This window comes from Pelophylax lessonae, assembly GCF_965119305.1.
Source record: "Pelophylax lessonae genome assembly, chromosome: 8".
In the NCBI taxonomy this organism is placed as follows: Eukaryota; Metazoa; Chordata; class Amphibia; order Anura; family Ranidae; genus Pelophylax; species Pelophylax lessonae.
The window spans coordinates 286,003,531-286,030,204 of record NC_138775.1 but is presented as its reverse complement, the minus strand read 5'-3'; the positions used below and the strand labels follow the sequence as shown (position 1 = coordinate 286,030,204).

The following is a 26,674-nucleotide window of genomic DNA, read 5'->3' as shown; positions in this document are numbered from 1 at the left end:
GCGTCGCTGCAATGTGAACCGGCGCTTACAAGCAGACTAAGGGAATCCACCAGGCACTATATTTAAAGGAACTTTGCATTTTTATTGTTATTTACAAAAAAAGAAAGCTTGCAGGGAAAATTTAAATTTTTGTTTCTTTATAAATGTCATTATTGCTGCAGTAGGTTCTATACACAGTACAGATGTGCCACTTTACAGGCAGACTAAGGGGATCCACCAAGCACTATGTTTAAAGGAACTAAAGTTTTGGCGTGAACCGAATCGGGGGGGGTCTTCGGCCCATCTCTATTGAGGACACAGATTCTCCAATTTCATTTATCTACAGCTTCAGAATTGAAGATGAATGAACATCTTGCTAGAAGGGATGATTTTTTTTTTTTTTTTGTGCTAGGAGGGTTGATTTGGATGGGAGGAGGGTATCTGTGCTAGCAGGGGTGATTCGGACAAAGAGAGGATTTGTGCTAAAAATTAGAGAGGATTCTGGAGAGGATTTTTTGCTGGGGGGGGGGGGGAGGGTTGTATGAGAGGAAATTTGAGAGAGAAGGGGCAATTATGCTAGAAGGGGTTCATTTTTCGTAGAGGGGGATTTGAGCTGGGAAGGGAATTTGGGAAGAGATTGTGAATTTGTGCAGGGAGGGGAGAATTTCTGCTGGGGGGCGATAAGGGGTGTGTGCTTTGCAATGGGGTGATTATTCTTTGAGGGGGGGGGGGGCAGGTTGGAGGCTTTGTGCTAGATGAGGTGATTTGGAGAGGGAGGGGATTTGTGCTAGAAGTAGGGATTTGGGAGGTTCATTATAGTCTTGGGGGGGTGGGGGATTTGAGAGGTTCATTATTGTTTTGGGGGGGGGGGATTTGAGAGGTTCATTATTGTCTTGGAAGGGGGGGGGGTGTTGTGCCAGGAGAGAAGATCTTGGAGAGAGAGGATTTGTTCTAGTAGGGGGGATTCGGGTGGAGGGGTTTGTGCTGGAAGGAAGAATTTGAGTGGGGATTTGTGTTGTTAGGGGTTCTTTTTTAAGGGGGGGGTGGAATTTGTGCTTGGAGGGGGGGATGGGGATGATTTGAACCAGTAAGGGGAATGAGGAGAAAAGAGCTGTGCTGGAAGGAGAAATTTATACTGGGAGGAAATGAAATTTTTGCTTGGGGTGAAACTTTGGCTTGCAGAGGGAACTTATGCTTGAAGGGTGAGCCTGCAGATTAGTGCTGAAGTTATTTGGGGGGGGGGGGAGGAGGGGATTTTTGATGGGACGCAATACTAACAAATCATATTGGGGGGGTGGGGGTTGCAGTTCAGGGCTAGGTGACCTCGCCCCGGCGCTGGGCGGCAGTATAGGAATGTGCAACACATACGATGAACTAAGACTGCACCATACATATTGGGCATCAATCTACCGTCCGTTAGATGGGTTCAGGGATCACATATATCAGTGATGGCGAACTTTGGCACCCCAGATGTTTTGGACTACATTTCCCATGATGCTCTTGCACTCTACAGTGTAGTTCAGCATCATGGGAAATGTAGTTCCAAAACATCTGGGGTGCCAAGGTTCACCATCACTGACATATATCCACACCGCCATACAAGCCGGCCATCCTCGCCCCTATTCATTATTGAATCAGCCCCGTGGCGTCCGCTCTTTTCCTCTCCAGCGGCAGCGTAATAGCTGTTTATTTTCTTTACTAAATACCTTATTTTTTCTTTTATATAACAAAACTCAGAGACAAAATCAGAAAAGCTTTCCCGGCTCTCGGGCAGAATATGCGAGTCGGTTGTAATGACACACTTCAGAACAGAATGTATTAGTGTTTTAATAATCCCGGCTATTGAGGAGAGAATTGACGGGCGGCAGAAATGTGCAAATAATTACTGTTTTGCTGTGGAAATAACAGCTTATAAATCCAGCCAAGGAACTCCACTCCAGAGTGTGTTAGCGCAAGATCAATACGTGCCTATGTGCAGGGGGAGGGGGATGAGCAGCCTCCGATTATTAAGTCCTTCCATAGCTTTGCTAAGAGACGCACCTGCCTATATTATCAAATGGAGATCTCTCAAATATTGCATGTTCATATATGGTTAAAGAGAGTAAAAAAAAATCTAAGGAGCTTTTCCCCCAGTGGATCTATATGGACATTCGTTCTGTGTGAATGGGGGAAGAAAATGGAATGTTATTAGGCTATACTCTCTCCAGGTCGAATCTTTTTTATTCATAAAAAATTGTGAGAATACCACATTATGGCCACCAGATGGAGCCCTGGATCATAGTAAATAAGAATTTATTTTCTATGCTCATTAGCTCCATCTAGTGGAAATTAAAGTGACACTAAACACTGGGTAAGCCAAAAAAAAAAAAACTCAATTCATGTATGTATTCTTAACCCCCTCCAGTGCGGAACTTTTCTGGCACTTTTTGCTCGCATGTAACAATCAGTATTTCTTTCTAGAAAATTATTTAGAACTCTCAAACATTATATATATATATATATAATTATTATTATTTTTTTTTTTTAAGCAGAGGCCCTAGTGCAGAGTGATGGCAAACCTTGGCACCCCAGATGTTTTGGAACTACATTTCCCATGATGCTCTTGCACTCTGCAGTGTAGTTGAGCATTATGAGAAATGTAGTTCCAAAACATCTGGGGTTGGGGTACCAAGGTTTGCCATCAAGGCGTGCACAGAGTCCTGACCTCAACCTGATAGCTCTAATTTATCCCAAAGGTGTTCTATCTGGTTGAGGTCAGGACTCTGTGCAGGCCAGTTAAGTTCCTCCACCCCAAACTCGCTCATCCATGTCTTTATGGACCTTGCTTTGTACACTGGTGAGCAGTCATGTTGGAACAGGAAGGGGCCATCCCCAAACTGTTCCCACAAAGTTGGGGGCATGAAATTGTCCAAAATGTCTTGGTATGCAGACGCCTTAAGAGTTCCCTTCACTGGAACTAAAGGGCCCAACCCCTGAAAAACAACCCCACTCCATAATCCCCCCTCCACCAAATGATTTGGACCAGTGCACAAAGCAAGGTCCATAAAGACATGGATGAGCGAGTTTGGGGTGGAGGAACTTGACTGGCCTGCACAGAGTCCTGACCTCAACCCCATAGAACACCTTTGGGATGAATTAGAGCTATCAGGTTGAGGTTAGGACTCGCCGTGATGGCAAACCTTGGCACCCCAGATGTTTTGGTACTACATTTCCCATAATGCTCAACTACACTGGAGAGTGCAAGGGCATCATGAGAAATGTAGTTCCAAAACATCTGGGGTGCCAAGGTTTGCCATCATGTCCTGATGGCACTGCGAGCCGGGCCTTCTTGTGCAACATCAATGCACACACATGCATTATAAAATATCAATATTTATTTATATTTTACAGGGGTAAAAAAAAATATATATATATATATATATATATATATATATATATATTTATATATATACACACATTATACTATATATACACACAAACACATTATCATATATATATATATATATATATATATATATATATATATATATATATATATATTTATATACCCATACACACTTTATACTATATATATATATATATATATATATATATATACATACATATATATATATATATATATATATATATATATATATATATATATATATATATATATATATATACACATATATATATATACATACACACAAACACATTATCATATACTGTATATATATATATACCCATACACACACATTATACTATATACACAGTATATATATTTGCAGGAAAGATTTCTCTTCACTTCCTTTTCCAGAGATGAGAGGTAGAGTTAGGTGTCCCCATTGTAACCCCCCCCCCCCCCTTCTCTTCCTGTTTTGGTGACAACTGTAACATTTTACATTTCCCAGTGATAATGGTGACCAGGACGATGGTGAATCTCTAAAGAGGGGACAGTGATATAACCTGACAGAGGCTCTAACCCTTCCACACTTCCTCCAAAACTAACAAAAAGTTTCCTTTTGAACTTGAAATTTGAATAAGGCCACTTTTTCAGTCCATCAAATTCCCAATTCCGTAGAGCGCCCCCCGCAGAGCTCCCAGAAGCCTCCTTTTTAAGAGTTTTTCGCTCCCTCTGAGTTACTTGCATACAGAAAGTTCTTTAAATTTTAATTAGCCGAGGTTTGATTATGACATCTTTCACTCCGCTGCGATTGAGGTTGGAGGATAGCGGCGATGTCCCCGCTGTTTTAATTCATGCATAGAGAATGGATCACAATCCGAGTTGTTGTTTTGTTATCATAACTGAGCATAATATGATTTTCCTGGGATCGGGGGAGGGGGGAGGGTACAGGGGGTTCTCTTATTCTCCATGTATTCTTTGCAACCACAACCTAGCCTGTCACAAACCTTCACAATTCAACCCAAGAATACATTTAAAATAAAATGACAAGCATAGGTTGCCATTGGTGGGAAAAGCTTATTATAATGAGACAGCTGATGTTATATGCAAATCTTGACTTCTTCTGTTAAAAAGGTGCTTGGCCCGGCCTATCTGGGCTCCCAGGTCGCACTATTGGTCTACAAGGCTGCCCAACACAATAAGAAACAATAGGGAATCTTGGGGGGAAAAAGGGAGTGGGGCACAATATTTTAAACTAAAGTTGATATAAGCTTATAACACAGGCGTGCGCACAGGGTGTGCCAGGTGTGCCTGGGCACACCCTAATCATCCTATGTGGTGCAGAATCCCCCTGTTTAGACCCTAAAAATATTGTAAAAAAAAATAAAACTAAAAAATAAATAAAAATAAAATAGAACAAGAAAAACTACAGACACCGTCCACTGCCCTACTGACACCAATCTCTGCCCTTCTGACACTGTCCACTGTCCTACTGACATCATCCACTGCCCTACTGACACCGTCCACTGCCCTACTGACACCATCCACTGCCCTACTGACACCATCCACTGCCCTACTGACACCATCCACTGCTCTACTGACACCATCCTCTGCCCTACTGACACCATCAACTGCCCTACTGACACTGTCCACTGCCCTACTGACACCAATCTCTGCCCTTCTGACACTGTCCACTGTCCTACTGACATCATCCACTGCCCTACTGACACCGTCCACTGCCCTACTGACACCATCCACTGCCCTACTGACACCATCCACTGCCCTACTGACACCATCCACTGCCCTACTGACACCATCCACTGCTCTACTGACACCATCCTCTGCCCTACTGACACCATCAACTGCCCTACTGACACTGTCCACTGCCCTACTGACACCATCCACTGCCCTACTGACACCGTCCACTGCCCTACTGACACCATCCACTGCTCTACTGACACCATCCACTGCTCTACTGACACCATCCACTGCCCTACTGACATCATCCACTGCCCTACTGACATCAAACTCTGCTCTACTGACACCATCCACTGCCCTACTGACACCGTCCACTGCCCTACTGACACCATCCACTGCCCTACTGACATCAAACTCTGCTCTACTGACACCATCCACTGCTCTACTGACACCATCCACTGCCCTACTGACATCATCCACTGCCCTACTGACATCAATCTCTGCTCTACTGACACTGTCCACTGCCCTACAGACACCATCCACTGCCCTACTGACACCGTCCACTGCCCTACTGACATCGTCCACTGCCCTACTGACACCGACCACTGCCCTACTGACACCGACCACTGCCCTACTGACACCGACCACTGCCCTACTGACACCGACCACTGCCCTACTTCATTGGGGCTTAAACAATGAAGCAGAGGTATCTGATAAGAGTAAAACCAAATTTCCTGCATGGAGGGTTAAGAGCCCATTCAGACTAGCGCGACTTGTCAGGCGACTTGTCATCCTGACAAGTCGCGCTCGGTCGCTCACCATTGATTAGCACAGGACCGGTTCTAATAGAAGCGACACAAGTCGCTCCGACTTAGAAAAAGGGTCCTGTACTACTTCGGGGCGACCTGGGAGCGACTTGCATTGACTTCCATTATGTGAAGTCCCTGCCAGTCGCGCCGAAGTCGCCCCTCAGTGTGAACCGGCTCTTACAGTCTCCAACTGTCTCCTACAGGAAGACTTCAGTCTCCTAACACTCCTGCGGCAAAGACTCAGCCCCCTAGTAAGTCCTTAGTCTATCTATATAAGTGGCCTCCAAACTGCAGCTCGGGGCAAATGGGGCCCTTTGCTTGCCTTTATCTGGCCCTTGGGACACTATTCCTCCTAATGACGCCAATGATGGGGCACTATTCCTCCCACTGATACCAATGATGGGGCACTATTCCTCCCACTGATACCAATGATGGGGCACTATTCCTCCCACTGACACCAATGATGAGGCACTATTCCTCCCACTGACACCAATGATGGGGCATTATTCCTCCCACTAACACCAACTAAGGGGCACTATTCCTCCCAATGATACCAATGATGGGGCACTATTCCTCCCACTGACAGCAATGATGGGGCATTATTCCTCCCACTAACACCAACTAAGGGGCACTATTCCTCCCACTGATACCAATGATGGGGCACTATTCTTCGAACTGATACCAATGATGGGGCACTATTACTCCCACTGATACCAATGATGGGGCACTATTCCTCCCACTGACACCAATGATGAGGCACTATTCCTCGCACTGACACCAATGATGGGGCACTATTCCTCCCACTAACACCAACTAAGGGGCACTATTCCTCCCAATGATACCAATGATGGGGCACTATTCCTCCCACTGACAGCAACTAAGGGGCACTAATCCTCCCACTGATACCAATGATGGGGCACTATTCCTCCTACTGAAACCAATGATGGGGCACTATTCCTCCCACTGACACCAATGATGGGGCACTATTCCTCCCACTGACACCAATGATGGGGCACTATTCCTCCCACTGACACCAATGATGGGGCACTATTCCTCCCACTGATACCAATGATGGGGCACTATTCCTTCCACTGACACCAACGCTGGGGCACTATTCCTCCCACTGACACCAAGGCTGGGGCACTATTCCTCCTACTGACACCAGCAATGGGGCACTATTCCTCCCACTGGCAGCAACTAAGGGGCACTAATACTCCCACTGACACCAGCGATGGGGCACTATTCCTCCCACTGACACCAGTGATGGGGCACTATTCCTCCCACTGACACCAGAAATGGGGGCACTATTCCTCCCACTGACACCGATGATGGGGCACTATTCCTCCCACTGACACCGATGATGGGGCACTATTCCTCCCACTGACACCAGCAATGGGCCACTATTCCTCCCACTGACACCAATGATGGGGCACTGTTCATACCACTGATACCAGCCAGTGACTGACACCGATGATGGGGCACTATTCCTCCCACTGACACCAGCAATGGGCCACTATTTCTCCCACTGACACCAATGATGGGGCACTATTCCTCCCACTGATACCAATGATGGGGCACTATTCCTTCCACTGACACCAACGCTGGGGCACTATTCCTCCCACTGACACCAACGCTGGGGCACTATTCCTCCTACTGACACCAGCAATGGGGCACTATTCCTCCCACTGGCAGCAACTAAGGGGCACTAATACTCCCACTGACACCAGCGATGGGGCACTATTCCTCCCACTGACACCAGTGATGGGGCACTATTCCTCCCACTGACACCAGAAATGGGGGCACTATTCCTCCCACTGACACCGATGATGGGGCACTATTCCTCCCACTAACACCGATGATGGGGCACTATTCCTCCCACTGACACCAGCAATGGGCCACTATTCCTCCCACTGACACCAATGATGGGGCACTGTTCATACCACTGATACCAGCCAGTGACTGACACCGATGATGGGGCACTATTCCTCCCACTGACACCAGCAATGGGCCACTATTTCTCCCACTGACACCAATGATGGGGCACTATTCCTCCCACTGACACCAATGATGGGGCACTATTCCTCCCACTGACACCAGTGATGAGGCACTATTCCTCCCACCGACACCAATGATGGGGCACTATTCATACCACTGATACCAGTGATGGGGCACTATTTCTCCCACTGACACCAATGATGGGGCACTATTCCTCCCACTGACACCAATGATGGGGCACTATTCATCCACTGATACCAGCCAGTGACTGACACCAATGATGGGGCACTATTCCTCCCACTGACACCAGCAATGGGCCACTATTTCTCCCACTGACACCAATGATGGGGCACTATTCCTCCCACTGACACCAGTGATGAGGCACTATTCCTCCCACCGACACCAATGATGGGGCACTGTTCATACCACTGATACCAGTGATGGGGCACTATTTCTCCCACTGACACCAATGATGGGCCACTATTCCTCCCACTGACACCAATGAAGGGGCACTATTCATCCCACTGACACCAATGATTGGGCACTATTCCTCCCACTGACCCCAATGATGGGTCGTTGTTACCAACACCAGGACATTTTCTCTTCCCGCTAGCCACAACCCGGCCCCTCTAAGGGCTGAAGGATAGTAAACAGGCCCTTTGTTTCAAAAGTTTGGAGACCCCTGTTCTATATCATCACATATAATGAATATTTAATATGGACCTCCAGTGACATTAGGGACCCAATTTAGCCCCCCCCCCCCTCTTCCCCCAATACCTCATACCTTGACAAACTCTGCTTTAAAGCACACCAAAGGGGAAACTAGAATCTATAAACCAGGACTCCAGACTACCAAAGCAGGTGTCCAGCACACTGAGGCTGAATCTCCTTCAACTTTCCAATGTCATTAGGTCACTCAAACATTCCACTGTGACATGTGGGCAGGGTTGTGACTATGCTCTGACTTTTAGAAAGTCACAGGATTCTGTGTGCCCATGGAGGGATTCAGAGTAAAGGGTAAGTCCTGGCACCATATGGTGTCTGCTCAACTGTAAAAGCAAAAGTTTAAAGGTTTAGCTCAGGGGTGTCGAACTCAATTTCATTGCCGGCTGCATCAGCATTGTGGTTGCCCTCAAAGGGACAGTTGTATCTGTAAGACTTGATGTCCAGAGAATCCCACTCCCCCTTACATCACATGTAAAGACTTCCCCACCCCTCTCACATTGTGCTGCTTTCAGGAAAAGCTGGAGGTGGAGCTGGGAAGCAGAAAGTGCAGGGTCTGGAGAATGATCAGAGGAGAGCTAGGGTCAACTGCTGGAGTCTGCTGAATGCTAAGACTAGGGGAGGCGGAGACGAGGGGTGCAGAATCTGAGGAAGGAGTTCTGTTCTCGTCTCGGCTGCTGACTGCTGAGATGGGGAATGTTGGGGGGACAGAGATGAGCCTCTCCGCGACTGCATGGAAAAGCGCAAGGTCTGGCGGAGGAGTTCTGTCCTTCCCTCTGTTGGTGACTGCAGAGAAAAGGTGTGGGCAGAAATGATGGGGGTGCTGCAGCTGCAGGAGAGGCGCGAGGGCCACTTGAAATAGGTTGGAGGGCCAGATTTGGCCCGCGGGCCTTGTGTTTGACACATGTGGTTTAGTTTAACATTGAGCAAATTGGGACAGAGTAGCCCCATCAATGGTCTACCAGGTAATATTGTAGACTCTGATCTTCATGAATCATTGGGGACACCAATGTCAGTGGAGATGTCAATTGCTTTGACTGAAGACTCTGCTGAAAACAGTGCTGGTACAAAGTCTTTTAGCACCTCATGGGAAAAGACCAAGGTGCCCCTCCCCATAGGCTATGTACTACCTCAGAAGCGTCCCCTCCTGCTGAAGTGCCCAAGGCAGCTGCTTCTTCTGCCCACCTCTTGGTCCAGCCCTGGCTGAGGACCCAGGGCACATTAATCAAAATGCTGAATGCTAAAACAAGGGGAGGTGGAGACGAGGGGTGCAGAATCTGAGGAAGGAGTTCTGTCCTCGTCTTGGTTGCCAACTGCTGAGATGGGGAATGTTGGGGGGGGGGGACAGAGATGAGCCTCTCCGCGACTGCATGGAAAAGCGCAAGGTCTGGCAGAGGAGTTCTGTCCTTCCCTCTGTTGGCGACTGCAGAGAAAAGGTGTGGGCAGAAATGATGGGGGTACTGAGACCAAGGTGCTCCTCCCCATGGGCTATGTACTACCTCCGAAGCGTCCCCTCCTGCTGAAGTGCCCAAGGCAGCCGCTTCTTCTGCCCACCCCTTGGTCCAGCCCTGGCTGAGGATCCAGGGCACATGGATCAAATTGCTGAATGCTAAGACTAGGGGAGGTGGAGACGAGGGGTGCTGCAGCTGCAGAATCTGTGGAAGGAGTTCTGTCCTCCTCTTGGCTGCCGACTGCTGAGATGGGGAATGTTGGGGGGACAGAGATGAGCCTCTCCGCGACTGCATGGCGGAGGAGTTCTGTCCTTCCCTCTGTTGGCGACTGCAGAGAGAAGGTGGGGGCAGGAATGATAGGGGTGCTGCAGCAGCAGGAGAGGCGCGAGGGCCACCTGAAATAGCTTGGAGGGCCAGTGCTGGTACAAAGTCTTTTAGCACCTAATGGGAAAAGACCAAGGTGCCCCTCCCCATGGGCTATGTACTACCTCCTAAGTGTCCCCTCCTGCTGAAGTGCCCAAGGCAGCCGCTTCTTCTGCCCACCTCTTGGTCCTGGCCTAGCTGAGGATCCAGGTTACATGGATCAAATTGCCGCTGTTCCTTGGAGATACAATTGACAGAGATGTTTCCTGTCCGTATCCTGCCTCCCAAATGCCAAGCAGACCTAAGGAAGAATAACTCTTCCTGTCACCAACAGCACAGACACAGACTGAAATGAGAATTTAGAAATTTTCAGAGATTTCAAAGATTAAGCTGCACGAAGGACTCCTGTGTAACAAGCGCCGGCATGCGATCAAAGTAATTAGGTGAAATTGGCAGACTCGGCAAGCTAAATGGACTGTATCGCTTGTCAATTCCAATGTTTCCATTTTATTAAGTTAAAAAATTGCTTCTAGACTCTGTGGCAAAATCAGAACAGACATTTGCCAAATAGATTATCCTGGAATGAAATGTCTGTAACATTTTTTGTCAAATTTTTTGGCTCGTCAGTCTCCCAGACGTTGAGAAACTATACGTCCCGGTATAAATGGCAAACGTCTGGCTTACTTATTTCTAAGAGATGGAAACCAATTTAAAGGCGTACTGTCCCTTTAAAATACGAACATCAGCAACCACTGATGTTTCTAATTTAAAAGGGACGGCGCACCTTTAAATTGGTCTCCATTTTTTGTTTTACATCTAATGCCCTTGATTGTTAAAGAGGTGCTGCAGTTTCTTATTATTTGTTCACATAGCGCAGATTTATACAATTTGGGTTTATCATTATGAAAGAGTCAACTACTAAAACATGATATAGGTGAATAGCTGAGAGCTGTTCAGAATAGTTAGTTAAAATGTATCGAAAGATAGAACTTTATTTTACATTTTGGAAAGTTTAGAGCAGTTGTCTTCAAACTGCGGCCCTGGGGCCGGATGCTGCCCTTTGCATGCCTTTATCTGGCCCTTGAGGCATTATTCCTGCCACTGACACCAACAATGGGGCACTATTCCTTCCACTGACACCAACAATGGGGCACTATTCCTTCCACTGACACCAATAATGGGGCACTATTCCTTCCACTGACACCAACAATGGGGCACTATTCCTCCCACTGATACCAATAATGGGGCACTATTCCTTCCACTGACACCAACAATGGGGCACGATTCCTTCCACTGACACCAACAATGGGGCACTATTCCTTCCACTGACACCAATAATGGGGCACTATTCCTTCCACTGACACCAACAATGGGGCACTATTCCTTCCACTGACACCAACAATGGGGCACGATTCCTTCCACTGACACCAACAATGGGGCACTATTCCTTCCACTGACACCAACAATGGGGCATGGTTTACTTCCACTGGGCACAGTCCGGCCCCCCTAAGGATCCGTTCACACCTAGGTGATTTGAATCGCAGGCAAAATCGCCACGATTCTGCACAGGATTCCAAATTGCGGGCCGCGCGTGCGATGCCCAACAATGGGGCACTATTCCTTCCACTGACACCAACTATTTCTTCCGCTAATACCAAAGGTCAGCCATTATTTACTTCCACTGGACACAGTCTGGACCTCCTAAAGCTCCGTTCACACCTGGGTGATTTGAATCGTGGGCGAAATTCTCGCGGGATGCGTGTGCGATGCCATTACTTCTTAATGGCTTCCCAATCATGCCATGATAAGGCCACTTTTGTTGCGTGATAAATCACGCTGCAATCGTAGCAAATCGCGGGCAGAATCGCCCAGGTGTGAACGGAGCCTAAAGCCTGAAGGAGAATAATCTGGCCCTTTCTTAAGAAATTCTGGAGAGCCCTGGTTTAGAGACACCTATGTGATCCGATTCATGTCCGAACTGAAAGTTTGCACTGCGATATGCGAACTGATCTGGGGGTGTCGTCACCTTTATATTGACACCCCCCATCAATTTGCATATGGCAGTGTGAACTGCCTGCGAGTCGAGTGTGATGCGGGAACCCGCAGTGGATTCGTAGGGTTCCTGCATCGCATATGTGTGAACCGGCACTGAGTGCGTTCCTAATCGGTTGTTTAGAAACTGATAGGAAATCCAAAATTTCACAGTTGTTAGCGGGAGTTGAGGGTAAATCCTCCACTGGAGACACCTGTATTGGTGATACACATGCTGCCCCGTTCAGATCCCCCTGTCCGTTTTTTTGGCAGATCTGAACGGATGCCCCATGCATTTCTATGGGGCATCGGATGTCAGCGGAGACATGTCCACTGACATCCAATCCGATCCGTCAAATCTGGACGGATAGAAACCCTATTTTCCATCCGTCCAGTGGATCGGATCGGATGAGAACGGACAGGCAGTCCGTTCCCATCCGATTCCCCCATAGAGAACAGCGGGGACCTGACAGCTGCTTCTCTGCACACGGCTCAGAGACAGAGCTGCCATCCGCCTGCTCAGCCGGCGGATCGGCAGATCGATCGCCCGCTGAGAAAAACGGAGTCCGCCGAGGGACTCTACAGTGTGAAAGGGGCCTAAGAGGAATTTCTTACTCGTTTGAAGAGACTTTTTCTTGTTTCTGTCTTCCAGCCAAGAAGTGAAGTCTACCCAATGGAAAAAACAGGAACAAAAAAAAAACTGATAAAAACTAAATCCAAACAAATAAATAAAATAATAATTGCTTAAAAAAATTATTTTATTTAGCCCCGGTTCACACTTGTGCGTGTGCGGGGTTCGCATGTAATGTCGGAGCGCACTGCTCCGACATTACATGCGATCGGCTGTGCGGTGCGAGTTTAGCCATACAGTTTGTATGGCTAAATTCGCACCGCAGCCGCACCAAACACGCACAGGGACCCTTTTTTCTAGTCGCATCAGGATCGGATCGCACAGCGGTTCACACTTGTGCGATCCGATCCTGTGCGAACTGTAAGATCGCACTGCGATATGCGATCAAACTGGGGGTGTCGTTAAGATTACATTAACACCCCCAGCGTATCGCATATGGCAGTGTGAACTGCCGGGGGTGCGTGTGCGATGCGGGAACAGGCTGCGAATTCGCAGCCTTCCCGCACTCGCATAAGTGTGAACCGGGGCTTAAACATTTTTTTTTTTTTGTTAATGGTATTTTATATTTGCTTTTTTTTTTAAATAGTTACATAAAAAAAATGTCTAAGCCCCCGTACCCAATGAATGCGACTTCACTTGAAGTAGCATGATTTCAAAGCCACAGGTCAGTGAGATTTCAGGTGTGGCTTGCTTGTATGCAATTTGCAGCTAAAATCACAAAAATGTAGTGCAGGAACCTTTTTTTTTTTCCCAAATCGGGTGCGGCACTGCAAAGTTGGAGTTGCACCGATTTGAAGAGTTCCATTGTCGACAATAGGGTGTGACTTGCCATGTGATTTGAAACTGTCAAATCGCATGACAAGTCGCAGGTGTTAACGGGGGCCAAAGACAAAGCAGAGTTTTTCAGTTTCTCTCTTTCTTATTGAAATCATGGAGGGAGCCATTCAGAAGAAGGACAAGAAGGAGAAAAGAGTCATTGCTTTAATTCATTTACATGTGTGTGTGTTCATTTCAGCTTGAGGTAATGAGTTCTTAAAAAAATAAAGTTTTTTTTTTTTTTTTTTTACAACAAAGGAGCTAAAGAGAAACTGGAAACTATGTAAAAGGAACTAAAAGCCCCCATCTACTGAATATATGTAAAAGATGTGTGTGTGTCTGTGGGGTCCCCAAACCTCATCAAGTCCTGGTCTGCAGATTTAGGCTCCTTTCACACAGTAAGGGCTCTTTCACACGGTCCGCCTCCGTAGGCGGATCCGTGTTGCTCAGCGGGGATCGATCCGCGATCCCCGCTGAGCCGGCGGGTGACAGCTCCGTCTCCGCTTGCAGAGCGGAGAGGGAGGTGTCTCAGCCCCCGCTGCCCTCTATGGGGGATCGGATGAGAGCGGACCGCCTGTCCGCTCTCATCCGATCCGATTACTGAACGGATGTAAAAATAGGGTTTCAATCCGTCCAGATTTCACGCACAGGATCGGATGCGTATGGCAGCGGGTGTCAGTGGAGGTGTCTCCGCTGACACCCGCTGCCCCATAGAGCTGCATGGAGGATCCGATCAGATCCGCCTAAAAAACTGACAAGCGGATCTGATCGGATCGCCCGTGTGAAAGAGCCCTTAGTCCGTCAAACGTACTCCGCACTGTGTGCGGAGACACAGCTGTCACAGCCCCATAGATCTCTATGGTGGAATCAGATGAGAAGGGACAGGTGGATCTGAACGGTCCGCCTGTGTGAAAGGGGCCTAACTGAGCATTGTTGCAGGTGAAAAAGGTTCAAGTATAAACTGATTATATTTAGTGGTATCAACCCATTTCCTTTTGAATATTATTTAATTAAAGTTTTTTTTTTTTACACAAGAGATACTGCATAATATATATATATATATATATATATATATATATATATATATATATATATATATATATATTTATTTATATTTATTTATTGCAATATTTATTATAATAAAAAATATATAATATATATATTGTTTCTTTGCAATATTAAAACATTTCTCATGCAATATTATATTATCCATATCCAGTATTTCTTGCATGAGAAACTTTTTAATATTGCAAAGAAACAATATATATATATTATGCTGTATATCTTGCGTAAAAAAAAAAAAAAAAAAAAAAAACTTTAATTAAATAATATTCAAATGGAAATGGGTTGATACCACTAAATATAATCAGTTTATACTTGAACCTTTTTCACCTGCAACAATGCTCAGTTAATCTGCAGACCAGGACTTGATGAGGCACAGGGACCCCACACACACACACATATGTTGTCAGCATATAGTGAACTAGTAAAAGGGTTTCTTTGGACCCCCCTGGGGGTCCCTTATTTGCAAGCCATACTTTAAGCAAAATTATTCAGGGATATGCAAACTGTGGCCCTCCAGCTGCTGCAAAACTACAAGTCCCATAATGCCTCTGCCTCTGGGTGTCATGCTTGTGGCTGTCAGAGTCTGGCTATGCCTCATGGGACTTGTAGTTATGCAACATCTGAAGGGCCACAGTTAGCATATCCCCCTGATATACAGTATATTAATAGACAAAAGGCACAAGAAATGATCATATAGAGTTTTCTATACAATTATAACCATATTCAGGAAATATAGCCCCTCATTAAAGGAGCACTGACATCACAGGAGGTTGGGAATCCCCCACACCCACTGCCAATATATAATACCTGGAAACCCCCAACAGAATACCTCTTGCTTGCTGATTGGAAGCCCGTGTTCTAGGAATGATCCCCAGCCCCGGGTCCCTATAGTGAATGCCAAGTAGTCCACATGAACCCCTTTAGGGTCAACACATTGTATACAGGCATGTGCATAGAGGTGCATTTCTTGTAGTGTTAGGCAGGCCAACATGCACTTGATTTGTGCTTTGACATGCATTTTTCGAATTTTGAGTTTTGGATTGGAAAGGGTTAACAGCCAATGAGCAAGGCTCAATACACCTATTGACAGAGCATCAAAATGCAAGCTATATGCGCTGCCATCGACCTCTCTGGATCCCCCCAGCACACTTGAACAGAGAGAAAAAAACAGGTATGCCATATTTTTCAAAATGCTGAGATTGCATTGAGCACTATCTTTATTATAGGGGAACCATGACGCATGCATGTGTGTTAAAATGCAACAGTGAAAATGGGCCCTTAAAGGGTAATTCCACTTTTGTGGGCAAAAAATCAGCAAATAAAGAATAAACAATATAACGTATACAACTGCGACACAAATCCTATTGTAATTGAATGTTATTAAAAATGACCTTTCCTTTTCTATCTGCAGTCGCTGTAATTTTCTGAAAATGCAATACAATATGGCCGCCTGGAGTTCTTCAGTACACAGAATGTATACTGACCACACCCCCAGAAACATCATTTCCTGCTTGTGTGATTGGCTCACCAATTTTATCAGAAGTCTACCCAAGATACAAGTCAGATTTCTGGCATCCCCTGCAACAAAAATGTCATTTTTGGTGAGATACTTCCAATAGGAACACGTCTAAAGGGATGCAGGCCCAGCAGATTTCCTCATTAGAGCCCTGCAGCTGCCACAGCTGATAGATAATTCTGAAACCACTCCCATTAGACCCACTCAGCACAGAGGAACAAACAATGATTTCTTCAGAATAACAAAAGTTAGGAATCTGCAACAAAGTTTGTTATAATCCCTGCAATGTACAGAGATCACCCAGAGGGGAATGTTTTTTCTCAACAAAAGTGGAGTAACACTTTAACCATTCCAAATGGCCCAAACTGGGTTGAATCAAATAAATCTGCTAATCAAAATTAAAGTCTAGATTTTTTGTTGGTGGGAGGGGCTTATGTTAGGAGGTTAGTTTACAAGCATATTGTTCTTAACTTCTTCTGGACCGCCCGCTGCAGATTTACTGCGGCAGGCAGCCCCTTCTGCGCGAACCGACGTAGCCCTACGTCGGTCGCGCACCTGCTGCTAGGGGGTGCGCTCCCGCCCCCACTTGGCAGCGGGGACTCCGATGCACGGGGCAGATGGCTCCGATTGCCGCCGGCCACCCACGATCGCTCCCCGCTGAGAGAGAAGGATGGTCGGCTGTTGTAAACACAGCTGACCGTTCTTCTCTCTGGAATGATCACAGAGTGCCTGTGATCCGTCTATATAGGACCACATGTCTCTATGATCATTTCACAAGCCCAACCCCCATACAGTTAGAATCACTCCCCTAGGCTCACATTTAACCCCTTGATCACCCACAGTGTTAACCCCTTCCCTGCCAGTGTCATTATTACAGTAACAGTTCATATATATAGCACTGATTACTGTAGTAATGCCACTGGTACCCCCAAAAGTGTCAAAAATGTCAGTTAGGGGTCCGATCTGTCCGCCGCAATGTCGCAGTCCCGCAAAAAATCGCAGATCGCCGCCATTAATAGTAAAAAAAATAAATAAAAATGACATAAATCTTTTCCCTAGTTTGTAGACGCGATAACTTTTGCGCAAACCAATCAAAATTCGCTTATTGCGATTTTTTTCTTTACATAAAATATGTAGCAGAAAACAAATTGGCCTAAAATGTTAAAAAATTTTGATTTTTCTTTTTTTTTTTTCTTTTTGGGGGAATGTTATATAGCAGAAAGTAAAAAATAATGTGTTTTTTTTTTAGAATTTTTTATTTTTTTTTTGTTTATAGCGTAAAAAATAAAAATCGCACAGGTGATCAAATACCACCAAAAGGAATCTCTATGAGCAGGGCCCTCTAATTCCTCCTGTATTGAACTGTGTTGTAACTGTACTGTCTTCCCTCACATTGTAAAGCGCTGCGCAAACTGTTGGCGCTACTATATACATCCTGTATAATAATAATAATTCTAATTTGTGGGGGAAAAAAAAGGACATCAATTTTATTTGGGTGCAGCGTTGCACGACCGCGCAATTGTCCATTAAAGTAACACAGTGCCGAATTCGCAAAAAATGGCCTAAGGGGCTAAAACCTTCCGGTCCAGAACTGGTTAAAGGTCTAGTCAAGGAAGTCAATGCAACCAATCAAAGCACAACTTTTTTTTTTTTTTATATTATATTTATATATATTTATAATTCTTTTTACAAATGCTAAACTGGGCAAAGCCACTCTGCAATTTTTCTTTCCTACAGAAATGACCCAGGTGTGGACCTCCATGCCTTGGTAGGTCTTCGGAGGTCATTTATTGACAGTATTGAGTAAACTCCGCAGTGTTGCCTTTTGGTTTTTACTTCTCCGATTGCAAGATGAAGGATGAAGAGGGGGGAAGGGGGGGGAAGAGGGGGGGGGGGAGGTGAGTTACTTACATTTCCCATAATGCACCATTTTTCCTGGGAGATGAGGGTGTCAGCGAACAGAGGGCTCCAGTACTGCACTACTTTCTCCTCTGGCTCATGGTTGATATCACGCAGCGCCGGGAAAACCCTGAAAGACAAGCAGTTTGCAGGTGGTGAGCAGAGAGCGGTCCACGCAGCCAGTCCATCATGTATTGTGTGCTGGTGAGGGCCTCGTGCATAGCGGAGACACCATGGAGGCAACGCCAATGAGCAGGAGTGAGTCCGCTGTCACGGCTGCTGAGCTAAAGGACTGAACAGCTGTGATTAGAATTTTCAATCAGGCCTTCAACTATTCATCATGTTACTAGGGGGTGGGGGGGAGAGGATGGCTAGTCAACAAGCTCCTTCCTCTCTTTTTTCTGAAAAGGGGGCTCAAAAAGGAATGCGGAGCCATAACCCCTTCGTGACCATGGGGGGCTTTCATTCATTTGTGGATGGAAAGATTAGTCAGAAGGCTTTGAATTTTGAGTTCCTTTAGTTCCACATTGTACATACAACACAATGTAGCAGTTTGTGTCTCTCTGTCTCTTTATAGAGTAAGGTGCAAAGGGAGATACAACACAAGTGATGTATTTTCCTCAGAGACCCTCCCTGCTATGGGCTTTTAGCAAAAAAATGGCCACAGCAAGAGTCTGATGCATGTTAAGATGTGTGTTCCAATTTGGGGTACGCATGCCAGCTTGTGACGGGGGTGTAAAGTAAAAGTCAGTTTTGCAGAACTACGTAATAAACAGGGTTTTTCAACAAGGGTTCCATGGAACACTAAGGCTCCTCTAGACTCCCACAGGTGTCAAACTGGCAGTCCTCCAGCTGTTGCGAAACTACAAGTCCCATGAGGCATTGCAATGCAGAGAGATACAAGCATGATTCTATCAGGCAGAGGCATGATGGGATTTGAAGTTTTGCAGAAGAACTACGTCCTACAGCAGGGTTTCTCAACCAGGGTTCCATGGAACACTAATGGGGCTTTTCCACTGCATGGTACGGCTCGGTATGGCTCGCTTTGGTGCTTTTCCACTGTATGGTAACGCATGGTACGTGTTTGAACGGTTTGGTATGGTTTGGTACAGCGGTGCTTTTCCACTATATGGTACAGCTCGGTTAAACAGTACCACCTCGGTTGGGGTTCCAAGTGGGCCGTACCTATACCATGTCCCACAATCCTTTGCATGCAGCCTTGATTGTTTGTCACTTCTAGCCACTGATTGGTCAGAGAATCATTGTAATCCCACCCACTTACTACTTTAGTGGAAAAGCAAACCGAGCCGAGTAGAGCCTATACAGTGCTGAAAGGTGCCGACTCATACCACGCAGTGGAAAAGCAAACCGAGCCGAGCAGGGCCAAGCAGTGCCGAGGCGGTACTCTCAGTGGAAAAGTGCTATAAGGCTCCTCTAGACTCCTACAGGTGTCAAACTGGCGGTCCTCCAGCTGTTGTGAAACTTTAAGTCCCATGAGGCATTGCAATGCAGAGAGATACAAGCATGACTCTATCAGGCAGAGGCATGATGGGATTTGTAGTTTGGCAACAGCTAGAGGACCATCAGTTTTACACCCCTGCATCTAGAGCAGGGCTGGCCCAAGATAATGCGCTGCCTGGGACCAAGAATAAAACTCTGTTGAGATGTGTGTTCCAATTTGGGGTATGCATGCCAGCTTGTGACGGAGTGTAAAGTAAAAGTAAGTTTTGCAGAGGAACTACGTCCTACAACAGGGTTTCTCCACCAGGGTTCCATGGAACACTAAGGTTCCTCTAGACTCCCACAGGTGTCAAACTGACAGTCCTCCAGCTTTTGCAAAACTACAAACCCCATGAGGCATTGCAAGGCAGAGAGTTACAAGCATGACTCCATCAGGCAGAGGCATGATGGGATTTGTAGTTTTGCAGAAGAACTACGTCCTACAACAGGGTTTCTCCACCAGGGTTCCATGGAACACTAAGGCTCCTCTAGACTCCCACAGGTGTCAAACTGGTGGTCCTCCAGCTTTTGCGAAACTACAAGTCCCATGAGGTATTGCAAGGCAGAGAGCTACAAGCATGACTCCATCAGGCAGAGGCATGATGGAATTTGTCGTTTTGCAGAAGAACCACGTCCTACAACAGGGTTTCTCAACAAGGGTTCCATGGAACACTAAGGTTCCTCTAGACTCCCACAGGTGTCAAACTGGCGGTCCTCCAGCTGTTGCGAAACTACAAGTCCCATAAGGCATTGCAAGGCAGAGAGTTACAAGCATGACTCCATCAGGCAGAGGCATGATGGGATTTGTAGTTTTGAAGAACTACGTCCTACAACAGGGTTTCTCCACCAGGGTTCCATCGAACACTAAGGCTCCTCTAGACTCCCACAGGTGTCAAACTGGTGGTCCTCCAGCTTTTGTGAAACTACAAGTCCCATGAAGCATTGCAAGGCAGAGAGTTAAAAGCATGACCCCATCTGGCAGAGGCATGATGGGATTTGTAGTTTTGCAGAAGAACTATGTCCTACAACAGGGTTTCTCAACAAGGGTTCCATGGAACACTAAGGTTCCTCTAGACTCCCACAGGTGTCAAACAGGCGGTCCTCCAGATTTTGCAAAAATACAAGCCCCATGAAGCATTGCAAGGCAGAGAGTTACAAGCATGACTCCATCTGGCAGAGGCATGATGGGATTTGTAGTTTTGCAGAAGAACTACGTGCTACAACAGGGTTTCTCAACCAGGATTCCATAGAACACTAAGGTTCCTCTAGACTCCCACAGGTGTCAAACTGGTCGTCCTCCAGCTTTTGCGAAACTACAAGCCCCATGAGGCATTGCAAGGCCATCAGTTTGATACCCCTGTGTCTAGAGCAGGGCTGGCCCAAGACAATGTGCTGCCTGAGACCAAGAATGAAATGCTGCCCCCCTCCAAAAACGAGATCACACCCAACAAAAGGCCACCACATCCATTATTTTAAATAAATATAACATTTTAAAAATATGATATATACTGTTATCTTCTTCCAAAACCTAACCCCGGACCCGTCCACCAAACAACCACTGTCTGTCATCAGTCCTCCTGTCACTGCTGTGTCTGCCAAGTCCACCACCTGAGAAGATCAAGTCTGCCCTGCGTGAGATGGAGTGCGCTGATGTATGAGATCATTGCGCACACCACAATCACGTGAGGGACGCTCCCTGGAGGAGACGCTCCACCTCCTCATACTCATCAGTTTGCACTACGGGCAGCAGTATGAGATGGGGAAATGCCGCCTGTAACTCGCCGCAAACTGATGACAACCGAAACTGCTGGAAAAAAATCTTGGGAGTCAATTTGCTGCCCCTCTCCAAGTGCTGCCTGGGCCCAATGGACCCAGCAGGACCCATGGTAGGGCCGGCCCTGGTCTAAAGGTTACTAGGGGTTCCTTAAGCAAGGAGCAACTTGTGCCTCTCAGATAAATTCTCGCTGACACCATTAATCTTTTTAGATATCTGTAAGGGGGTAATTTTTCCCAATGACCACAAATTTAGGAACGATTCTTCCAACTGACCAACACACTAATATATCATGAGCTGTAGATATACCGTATATACTCTGAAAAATGATTGACTCGAGTATAAGCCTAGGGTGAGAATGCAGGATGGCGGGCATGGTACAGGAGAATGCAGGGTGGCAGGCATGGTACAGGAGAATGCAGGGTGGCAGGCATGGTACAGGAGAATGCAGGGTGGCTGGCATGGTACAGGAGAATGCAGGGGAGCAGGCATGGTACAGGAGAATGCAGGGTGGCAGGCATGGTACAGGAGAATGCAGGGTGGCAGGCATGGTACAGGAGAATGCAGGGTGGCAGGCATGGTACAGGAGAATGCAGGGTGGCTGGCATGGTACAGGAGAATGCAGGGTGGCAGGCATGGTACAGGAGAATGCAGGGTGGCAGGCATGGTACAGGAGAATGCAGGGTGGCAGGCATGGTACAGGAGAATGCAGGGTGGCAGGCATGGTACAGGAGAATGCAGGGTGGCCGGCATGGTACAGGAGAAGAGAATGCAGGGTGGCAGGCATGGTACAGGAGAATGCAGTACGGCTGGCATGGTACAGGAGAATGCAGGGTGGCAAGCATGGCACAAGAGGATGCGGGGTTGTGGGCATACTAGTGCGGCTGTGTTTCACTTAACTGTTCCAGAGGCGCCTTCATTTTAAAAATGGCGACGCCCGTCGCGGACACGTCATTGCGCACGCGCCGCGCCGCCGCTCGGGAAAGCTGGTATACGTTCGGCTATTCCTGGCCTGTCTGGAGCGGCGGCGGCGCATGCGCGGTGACATGTATACGCCGGGCGGCGCCATTTTTAAATCTTAAACACGTCGGAGCGGCCAGGGACTTTTTTTTTTTTTTTTTTGACTCGACTATAAGTCGAGGGGGATGTTTTCAGCACAAAAAAATGTGCTGAAAAACGCGGTATATACGGTAGTCATTTTTAGCAGAGGTTCCCTGTGACTGGAAAATTATTTCAGGGGTTCCTCTGTGTTGAAAAGGTTGAGAAAGATTGTCCTAGAACCCAAAAGCCACCAACATCAGAATCTTTACTAATTAGGGACTATCCAGAGTGACAGGCTTTCTTGATAGGTAGAAGAAAAGGAGCCTAAAAAAAAAAAAGGATGAATCGATGAGCCAATTAGGTGCAATTGATTGTCTTTTATTATAAGCTAGAAATTTGGATTTTGCCTAAAGCACATTGCATGAAGAAGAATTCAGTGTGCTTTGAAAGATTGCACTGCCATCTAATTAGTTAGCCAATTAATGGTCTCACCCTACACCAAAACGTCTTCATTTGGTGATGCCTAACATGGTACAACACTCTGCTGCTGCTGTTATTAGAAGCTGAAAGCCAACATGTTTCAGGGGTAACATACACTATATTGCCAAAAGTATGTATATGTGTTTGTGTGTATATACAGTGTATGTGTATATATGTATGCATGTATGTATATATATATATATATACACACACACACACACACACTAAATAATCAAAAGTATTGGGACGCCTGCCTTTACACACGTATGAACTTTTATGGCACCCCAGTCTTAGTCTGTAGGGTTCAATATCGAGTTGGCCCACCCTTTGCAGCTATAACAGCTTCAACTCTTCTGGGAAGGCTGTCCACAAGGTTTAGGAGTGTGTCTATGGGAATGTTTGACCATTCTTCCAAAAGCACATTTGATAGGTCAGGCCCTGAGACTGGATGAGAAGGCCTGGCTAGCAGTCTGCGCTCTAATTCATCATTCTATTGGGTTGAGGTCAGGACTCTGTGCAGGCCAGTCAAGTTCCGCCACCCCAAACTCGCTCCCAGAAGAGTTGAAGCTGTTATAGCTGCAAAGGGTGGGTCAACTCAATATTGAACCCTCCGGACTAAGACTGGGATGCCATTAAAGTTCATGTGCATGTAAAGGCATGTGTCCCAATACTTTTGGCAATATAGTGTATATATAAACAGTATATTTTACAGCTATATTAAGACAATCATTTGCAGCTAACTCTTTCATTGATTCATTATTTTATTTTGCTTTTTCTTTTCTTATACACTTTAAGTCCAAGGTCCCTCAAAGGGGCGAGGGTAGCCCTGGTTTTGAAGCAGTCTAACTGCTGTTCTACTTAACCTATAGTTCTCCACATCATCCAGACCTAATAAGTCTCTAAGATCCAGAGTTATTCCCGACCACATCATCGAGACCTAAGAGCTCCCTCAAAGCCAGAGTCACTCCCAACCACATCTTCTAGATCTAGGAAGTTCCTAAGATCCAGAGTCACTCCCAACCACATCTTCAAGACCTTAGAAGCCTCTCAGACCCAGAGTAACTTCCGACCACATCCTCAAGACCTAAAAACATCCCTCAGATCCAGAGTCATTCCTAACCGCATCATCAAGATCTAAGAAGTCCTTCCAAATGTATTCCCAACCACAGCATCAAAACCGTAGAAGTCACCTTGATACAGACTCACTTCCAACCTAAGAAGCCTCTCAGATACAGAGTCACTTCCGACCGCATCCTCAGGTCCTAAAAACATCCCTCAGATCCAGAGTCATTCTTAACTGCATCATCGAGATCTAAGAAGTCCTTCCAAATGTATTCCCAACCACAGCATCAAGACCTTAGAAGTCCCTCAGATACAGAATCACTTCCAACTTAAGAAGCCTCTCAGATCCAGAGTCACTCCCGACCACATCCTCAGGACCTAAAAACCTCCCTCAGATCCAGAGTCTTTCTTAACCGCATCATCCAGATCTAAGAAGTCCTTCCAAAGTCATTCCCAACCACAGCATCAAGACCTTAGAAGTCCCTCAGATACAGAATCACTTCCAACCACACCTTTAAGACCTAAGAAGTTCATAAGATCCAGAGTCACTCCCAACTACATCTTGCAGACCTAGGAAGTCTCTTAGATCCAGAGTCACTCTGGACCACATCCTCAAGACCCAAGAAGTCCTGCAGATCCAAAGTCACTCCTGACCACATCATCATCAAGGCCTAAGAAGTCCCTCAGATCCAATGTCACTATAGACCACATCATCAAGACCTAAGAAGTCCCTCAGATCCAGAATCACTCCCAACCAAACCCTACTAGGTAATCTTTTTAGGTCACCCCCGCTCCACCCACTGATACTCACCTTTGCAGTTCCATTCATCTCTTGGAACCTTTGGAAACACCAAGTAATTATGGGTATTGGGGGCATATGTTCTTCTACCATTTCTCACACGATGCAATGCACATGCTTGAGTGGCCAATCACTAGGCCCCGAGCAATTGGGGGAAAATTGAAGTGTACTAGCCCTGCGTAATCTAAACCCAGCCATACATGGGTCAAATTCCAAACAAATTTTCTTTGGATAATCAGAATTTGGTGCACTTTATGATCCGATGGTGCCACCATTGATTTCAAAATTCGACCAACCAAGCTTTTAATTTCACCCCATCTTGCTACAGAAAAGAATTTTCGTGGCCAGGGACCTTCTTTTCTTTCCAGGTCACAGTTCATTCACATTTCTTTTTTCATAATATTTTTGCACGATTCTCCCATCATTAATTAGAAATTTGTTCATTTTTCCGAAACACTTCCAATGTGCCCGATCACTCAAATGTGATGGCCGCATGAAAAATTGGCCGTTGCTGCAGCCCACTAATGGTGGGAAATTTGAAAGAGAATTCTTAGTTACAATTTTCGTAAGAAAATGATTCCAGAATTAAACCCATGTATGGCCTCTGCGGCTCCCCTGTACACCTGGATAGGAGGGGCGGCGGGGACAGCATGTAGAGAAATCACTGTCCTCCTTTTTCCTCCTGTAGCTGCAGGAGGAAAATGGAGGAGATTGGTTCCTCTGTATGCTGCCCCCACCACTCCTCCTATCCAGTTCACTTGTGTTCTGCTGTCTCTGGGCCCCTGTGTGCCCCCCCCCCCCCCCACAGTGCCGCCCACTTCCTCCCTTCCCTCTCCTGCCAGCTGCTGCAGGGGATGTGTCACAATAGAGAACCAGGAAGGGGTCGGTAAATATGTGATTTACCAGCTCCTTCCTTTTCTGAATGGACAGAGTCATAGTCAGTGACATTGTAAACAAAATAACATTAAAATGATAAAAGAAATAATACAATTAAAATACCAACAAATAAAAACTACTGACACCAATGGGGGAACTTCCAGGATCACAAAGGTCACACTTGCGACCGTGCCCTGGCATTCCACCACCGTGGGGAGGCCCCAGGATGGCAGGAAGGGGGCCCACTGCAGAACTTGTGAAAGGATCCCGCTGCGGGACCATAATAAAGGGCCCCGCAACGAGAGTAATGGGCCCCAGGAACAGTGGGAAGAGCCCCAGGCTCGAAGGGAAGGGCCCCGGCCAGGGGTACGGAGGACTCTTCATGGTTTCTTGCACCGGGGCCCTAAAGGTTCTAGTTACGCCTCTGGGTTAGCTAATTATGCTGCTTCTCCCTATCCCAATCTGAGCTCTGCTAAGGACTGAAAGAGGCTGATATCAAGTCAAATTCAGGTACTTATGCTACTTGCATTTAAAAAAAAAAAATGAATAATGTATTTATGAATACAAAGGTGCATTTTAAATCTGCTCAAAGTCCAGCTCTAAAAAAACGGAGCTCTTCTTTAACCGCTTAAGGACCAACCCACATACATATACTGTGGCAGGGCGGCCCTGTACGTGTACGTGATTTCTTCCTTCGAGTCTGGGGCATGCGTGCGCTGCCAGCGACCTGCTTCTGCTGTAATTAGACACAGCGTGAGCCAATCAGCAGGTCTGGTGGACC

General features: G+C 46.4%; 1 protein-coding gene across 11 annotated transcripts in view; it reads right to left on the bottom strand.

Annotated features, from left to right (window-relative positions):
• The window catches only part of DAB1 (DAB adaptor protein 1), a 1,145,503-nt gene that overhangs the window by 381,275 nt on the left and 737,554 nt on the right, over positions 1-26,674 (bottom strand). For 7 of the 11 annotated variants that reach the window (XM_082264815.1, XM_082264809.1, XM_082264811.1 and 4 more), the window contains exon 4: positions 18,374-18,491. The exons of 3 other annotated variants lie outside the window; for them this stretch is intronic. The gene's annotated coding sequence lies outside the window, so the exon portion shown is untranslated. Of the gene's footprint in view, positions 1-18,373; positions 18,640-26,674 lie in introns of those variants that run through there. One more of the 11 variants, XM_082264814.1, reaches the window with a different exon arrangement.